This window comes from Typha angustifolia, chromosome 9 (genome assembly GCF_048772165.1).
Source record: "Typha angustifolia cultivar Huaian chromosome 9, ASM4877216v1, whole genome shotgun sequence".
Taxonomy (NCBI): domain Eukaryota; kingdom Viridiplantae; phylum Streptophyta; class Magnoliopsida; order Poales; family Typhaceae; genus Typha; species Typha angustifolia.
In genome coordinates this window covers 10,561,173-10,567,761 of record NC_133247.1, presented here as the reverse complement: position 1 = coordinate 10,567,761, position 6,589 = coordinate 10,561,173, and the positions used below count along the sequence as shown (strand labels likewise).

The following is a 6,589-nucleotide window of genomic DNA, read 5'->3' as shown; positions in this document are numbered from 1 at the left end:
TATCTATACATAAAACCAATCTCTTCAATTATTCTACGCCATAATTCTCATGCCTAGTGAATCGCTATCTACTATGTTTACGGAAATTACTCCAAAAACTCTTAGCTCTTGCTTTAAGGCATGATTTCTTTTTTAGCTAGCAAGGACTTGAGTTTAGGACATTATTTTCAAAGAAGCATAAGCTCCACATCCTTCGTTCCCTGCCCACAAAGAAACATAACGGTAGTGGTAATCCAGTGAAGAAGCTCGATAGGTTCCTTCTTGTTAGGAAGATTGAAAAAACGCTAATCAGTTCAACGTTTTTATCTTCAAGCAAAATTTTTTTTTAACCGCTGAATAACCAAGTTAAAGAGATTTATATACATAAAAAGTTGAAATATTTAATGTTTTAAGACCGGACAAAAATTATGAAATATAAATTAGACCCAATTTGATAATAAATTTGATAACAATCTATTTTGGTAAAAAAAAAATTTATAACCAGACTAGTTTGGTCAAAAACTCTACAAAACCACTTGCTTTGATCTTCTCCGAAGACTTACAATTAATTAACTTAAAAAATTTTGCAAAACCACCACACGAAAATGGATTGGTACAATTTCCATCGCTCATGTTCAACATCAGGAGGTTATTTTATTTAAAGAAAAAACATAAACATTATAACTCCCCACACACCTCTTAGTCCACTGTTTAAACATTATAACCCCACACCAAATAAAGTTTCAACATCCAAAACAATAATATCACATCACTTCGCCACAAAACTGAACAAAATAAACCAAGCAAAACAGTATCACTATCAAAATTAAAACAAAAACTATTGCCATACCATCTGCCTCGACTTCGAAAACGGGATTCTTGCTTCCTGCCCAGCAAAGTAATATAGTATTAATATTAGTCCGATGTAGAAGCTCGACTGTCCCTTCTTGTCGGAAAATTGAAAATTTTTACTATTTCTATGTAGCCAAGTGCACCAGATACAGCTGACTATCACAATCTCTACTTAACACTTCTTATCTTTTCAACATCATGAGTTGATGGTCTTTTGGGTTTTTGTCACGAAATCACACTTCTTGTTTAAAATCTTCAGAAAGATTGAAATCTATATAGAGCAATAATCAATATCTGTTTTTCAAACCTAAATCAAATTATTTGATATGGATCTATTCTGTACTGTCATCACCGTATAAACACAGTAGGAATTGTACAATTCTTCGGAATAGGACCATAAAAAAATCCACTTTTATTTCAACAAATATAAGGATGAAGAAGCATCATCCTGATTAGTTGAATTATTGACATCAACTATAAGTAAGTTTCTATTTTTCGGAAAAACATGTGAATCTCATAAAGTTCTCACAAGACTAATATGAAATGTGAACTCGAAATTAAAATTTGCTACATCATTTCTGAATTGCAAACTGGTTATTGACCAAACAGAAAAATCCAAGTAGTATTGATGTTACTGAAACATCTAATGTGTAACATGCTTCTCATTAGTCTAAAATGACCAACCAGAAAAATAGTTAATGAGAGAGAACGTGCTACGATCTTGCCTATACGAATTTAACTAACTAAAAATTTAAGAAGAATGGGCATCCTGGTGCACTAGACTACAGGGAATGCTATAAAGGCACTGGAAAGTTTCATTGGATATACAAAAAAGAACAGACAATGGAGAAATGTAAATATAAGGACGGACGAACGGGAAATTCATTGTTATATCCTGAGGAATTAAATATTAAGGGGACGGTGAAAGAACTCATACCCGGGTTTGGCAATTGTGTTCTTCTAGAGTAATAGTTGCTAATTTCTTCTTGTTGTAACTGCCTATTTGTACATCAGGGATGTGTTGAATCTTGGGCCAATCCGGACCGGAATGTCGTAGGCACCTCTCTACCAACTCTGGGGAACAATCATGTAACCGCAGTTCTTTTAGCGATGATGGAAGTTTTGGCAGTGACTGGAGCTCTCTGGAGTGGTATACCCGTAGAACTAGGAGACAAGAGAGGCTTTGCTGTTCTTCAAGCAGGAACTGCCAAGAGGATACATCTCTTATATATAGCGCTTGCAGCAAGGTGCGGTGCTTCAACGCCCATTCTTCTAGTGCTGAGGATCGGATTCCAATACAGCATTCAAGATGCAGATTTTGGGCGGAGATGCTTTTCAATGGCACAGTGCATAACAGCGAGGGATCGTCGATGCGAATCGTGTCCAGTATTAAGGAAGTTGAGGAAGAGGGATGTTCCGCTAACGACGTTGACAATGATGATGAAGCATCTGCAACTAAACTGGGGCATTTTTTCACTTCCAAATACTTGAGGGATGGGAGTGCTTGCAGACCCCCCAAGGATTCTAGCTGTGAGCAATCCTTAATCGACAAATGGTCTAGAGCTTTCCATCTTCCAAGCACTTGTGCCAAGGGAAGGGATTTGATGTTTGCACATGAGAAAGTCGAGGTCTTGCGGAGCTTTGTTAGGTAATGGATCCAGTGCATCGCAATGCTGTATAACAAGGGTGTGCAGCGACGAAGGAAGGAACCTTCCTGATGTTGAGCCGTTCCGCAGTTTCGGACAACCCGTTACCATGAGTTCCTTGAGAGAGGTGAATTTCTCGAATCCTCCGATAGGTAAATGTGTCAGCTCACTACAGTTCTGAATGACCAACTCCACGAGAGATGTAAAAAGCTGAGGATGCAGTAACAAACCCTCGGCTAAGGACACGAGGTCTCCACAAGAGTTGATTTCCAGTGAGGAAAGAGATGATGATGACGATGATGCCTCTACCTGGTCGTGCCACAGTTGTGGAAGAGTAACCCAACTCACATTGTTAATAGACAATTTACTTAAGCCACAAGACAGATTTGGAAACACTCTCAGCTTGGGGCAATTAGAAACCTCTAGAGTTTTCAAACATAGAAGCCATTGGGTCGCTCCTCCATAGAACTCTTCTAGTGCCGGCAAGTTTTCAATAGATAGCAGTTTCAACGATGGGAAAACAGTTCCTCTGTCGGGTGCACAGCCAACTGACATTAACGAACGCATGCCATATAATTGTAGAGACTCAAGGTAGGGTAGCTGTCCAAGAGGTGATAGGTCTTCCCATCCATCGCATTTGCGAAGTTTAATAGATACTAACTTTGATAGAGATTGAAGAGACATCCAATGTGGACTCCTGCGGCCCATATAATATTCTATTATCAATTTCTTGAGATTGGAATGTGGTTCAACGGTGTCAAGTACCTGCTCATCAACCTCAAGGCTTCTACTACATTTATCATATCCCTCAGTCCACTTTAAAGTCAGTTTTTGGATGTGCTCTTTTTCCTTCAAATTGGCTTCAAAGATATCTTCAACCCTTGATACGTTTTTGAGGCTCTCAATACCTAGTTCCCGGAGCTCTCGCAAATTTTTCAACTCCAAAAAGTTATTCTCATTCACTGCAACAATGAACTTTTCCAAAATCTGAAGTGAGGTTAGTCTCCCTATACCAGATGTTTTGCCGCACCGAGTATTCGGAGTACTTAGGATTCTAAGGTTAATAAGGTTGTCGATTGAATCTACTGGTAAATCTGAGAAATGACGGTAGAATCTTTCCTGATAATACAAGAACTGGAGGTGGTAAAGCTTATTCACTGATTTAGGGACATGAGAAATATCATGATTAGCTAAGTAGCGGAGGTGTATTAGGCTACTAATACAGTCATCAATGATATTAAAATTTCTCACTACCAATATGCACAGGCTTTTCAGACCTTTGAGCACCTTAAGAATGTCATCTTCACTGGAATCTGAATTTATCAAAAGTGTGCGCAAGTTTTTGAGTTTGATGATCTCAGGTATAGGAAGAGCAACATAATTACAGATTGATAAGTGACGAATACTTGTCGGTATACTTTTGGGCCCAGAGCTCTCATCAATTCTAAAGCATTCACCCTGGGAAATAAATTCTGCAAGCTCGTGGAGTAGATCATGCATAACATAGTGCTCTCTTGCGTAACTCGTTTTACAATCAAAAAATGATTTTTTCACCAGATCATCGAAGTACTCATGTCCTATATCCTCTGGTCGTCTATTTCCTTTCATAGGCTTCCGAACCAGACCTAGAGCCATCCACATGTAGATAATTTGCTCCTTATCAAACTCATAATCTTGATGAAATATGCTACAAAACCTAAAGCAAGGCTTCAAGTGTGAAGAGAGATGCTGATAACTTAGTCTCAGAGCTGGCATTATGTCATTCTGGTTTTGTTCTAGTTCCCAAATTTCACTATTTAAGATATCTTCCCAGTGCTCATCATCTAAATTGTTCCTCAATATCCCTCCCACAGTCTTCGCAGCTAAGGGGGACCCTTTTAACTTTTTTACAATTTTCTTTCCAATGTCTTGCAGTTTGTTATAATTCTTGGGGTCCTCACCACCAAATGCACAGTTCTTAAAGAAATCCCAGTAATTTTCTTCACTCAAACCCCTCAAGAATATAGGTTCCATGGTACCTGTCATCATCTTTGTAATTTTTCCCATTCGTGTTGTTAATAAGACCATGCTTCCACCCTCTACTGAACTGAAAGGTGCTAGTAACTTACCCCAACTTTCTCTATCATCATCATTCCAGACATCATCCAACACAAGCAGAATTTTTTTCGACTTCAAACTTTCTAAAATCTCCCGTTGAAGCAAATCAAGATTATCGATGGTATGATTTTGATGAAGCTTTAAACTTTCATAAATCTTCTTTGTAAGTGAGAGAACATCAAAATTATTAGAGACACACACCCATATCCTCGGGCTAAAGTGCTTCTCTATTCTCTCGTCGTTGTATACAAATTGTGCAAGAGTAGTCTTCCCAATCCCTCCAACCCCAACTATAGGTAGAATGGAAAAATTCCTCCTAACAGATGCAGAACTGAAACATAGCAATTTGTTTATTAAGTTGTCTTTCTCATCATCTCGCCCAACCACTTTGTGTTCAACAGGTAAAAGGGAACTAGTATAACGGTTACTCGTGTTCGAAGGTTGCTTGTGCTTTAATTTGCCCACCAAATGAACAAAATGCCCTACATCAGCTGCAACCTCATCTAATCCCTTAACTATATTCTTCAACCTTTCTAAAGTGGTATCCTTACGCACGGCACGTTCAAAAATAGTTTTGAGGCGGGAGGCAGCATGACTCACCTTGCTCTTCTTCCCCTTGATTTCTTCTTCCAGTTGGTAGTAGTCCATCTCATCTATGAAGTCCTCTGCCTCGTTAACCGCATCTCTAAACTGCCACAACCAACGCGCCAGCTCTGGGTTCTCCTCCTTGATATGGCAGCTATCGACCACGTCCATCACTGCTTGGATCTTGGGAAGGGCCTTCTCTAGCCTTTTCAGCTCTGCCTTAAGGCCGAGCTGCCTCTTGGACTGGTCCTCTTTAACATAGGATATGAGGGAAGTGATGAGGTTACTAACGATGCTCGACGCGAACCATCCACCGACTACCAATCCCGTCGCCATTGTAGAAGCTCTATTCCTCCTTCTTCCTTACAACTGGAGGAGTAGAACAAAGAGAATAGCTAGCTCTCCTTCTATCTTATATTTAGGAAGCCCAGTTCCGGCTTGCCGTCTTCCGTTTGTACGCTTTGTGCAAATGCGCAGCAAATACGTTCTTTCATCAGAACCACTCGTACAAGCCGACGTCAAGGATAGTGTCGTTGAATAAAGCGGCCATTGAGTGGCCCTGCTCCTTCCTCCTAACTCCATGATAGGGAAACTAGTAGTTTTTCCTCGATATTTAAGTGTGACAAATAGAGGAAACTGTTGGGTTTTGGCTCGTTCCACAGCCTCACTTCACTTGTAGCCGCCTCCCACTCCCACTCCCACTCCCACTCTTCTCCTCCTCCGACGAACCCCTCGTCCCCTTTATCGGCCACAAGATCGAGCCCCTTCTTGGTCCGTCAACACCACCCTCGGCGAGCTCCTCTCCTCCGTCCACTCCATGTCCTTCATCTGCCGCAGGGAGATCGCTGTCGACTCCCTCTACAAGGCCAAGACCCGGTTCGTCTTGCTCGCGCACAGCGATCTCTCCGGCCCCGTCCCCAACTCGATGGGAAACTGCTCCAATCTCGTGGGATTCGACTCCTACAACAATCTCACCGGAGAGTTCCCGTCCTAGATTTGCGAGCCCCCGGACGTCACCTATTTTAACTCCTCTTCGAACGATTTCGTCGGGGGGCTTGGATTCCGGTGGATTAGAGGGTCTTCGGACGATCTCTCCGCCCTCGGCCCCGGGCATTGATGGTCTAATTCCAGTGCAGCTTGGAAATATTGAGCTACTTCAGGTACTGGACCTCATTTAGTAATTTAGCTTGGCTATCTAGATATTAGCTTCAAACTGAGAGAATATTACCATTTATAATAATATATGAGAGTTCTTTGGAGTCCATTTTGGTAGCTTCATCAAAAGAGGTCTCCTCTGTCACATTAGATCCATTAGCTTCATTTTGTGTTCTAGTCACTGATGGAGTAACTGCTTCAGCGATGATGTCCTGCTGAACTTCTGTAAGAAGAATGCAATAGTAATCACTTATTGTTTAAATCTTAATCAAGAC

The 6,589-nt window shown here is 40.8% G+C and overlaps 1 pseudogene; it reads right to left on the bottom strand.

The window, feature by feature from the left end:
• Nucleotides 1-561: 561 nt before the first annotated feature.
• LOC140766726 (putative disease resistance protein RGA1) lies at nucleotides 562-6,315 on the bottom strand (annotated as a pseudogene).
• Nucleotides 6,316-6,589: the final 274 nt, after the last annotated feature.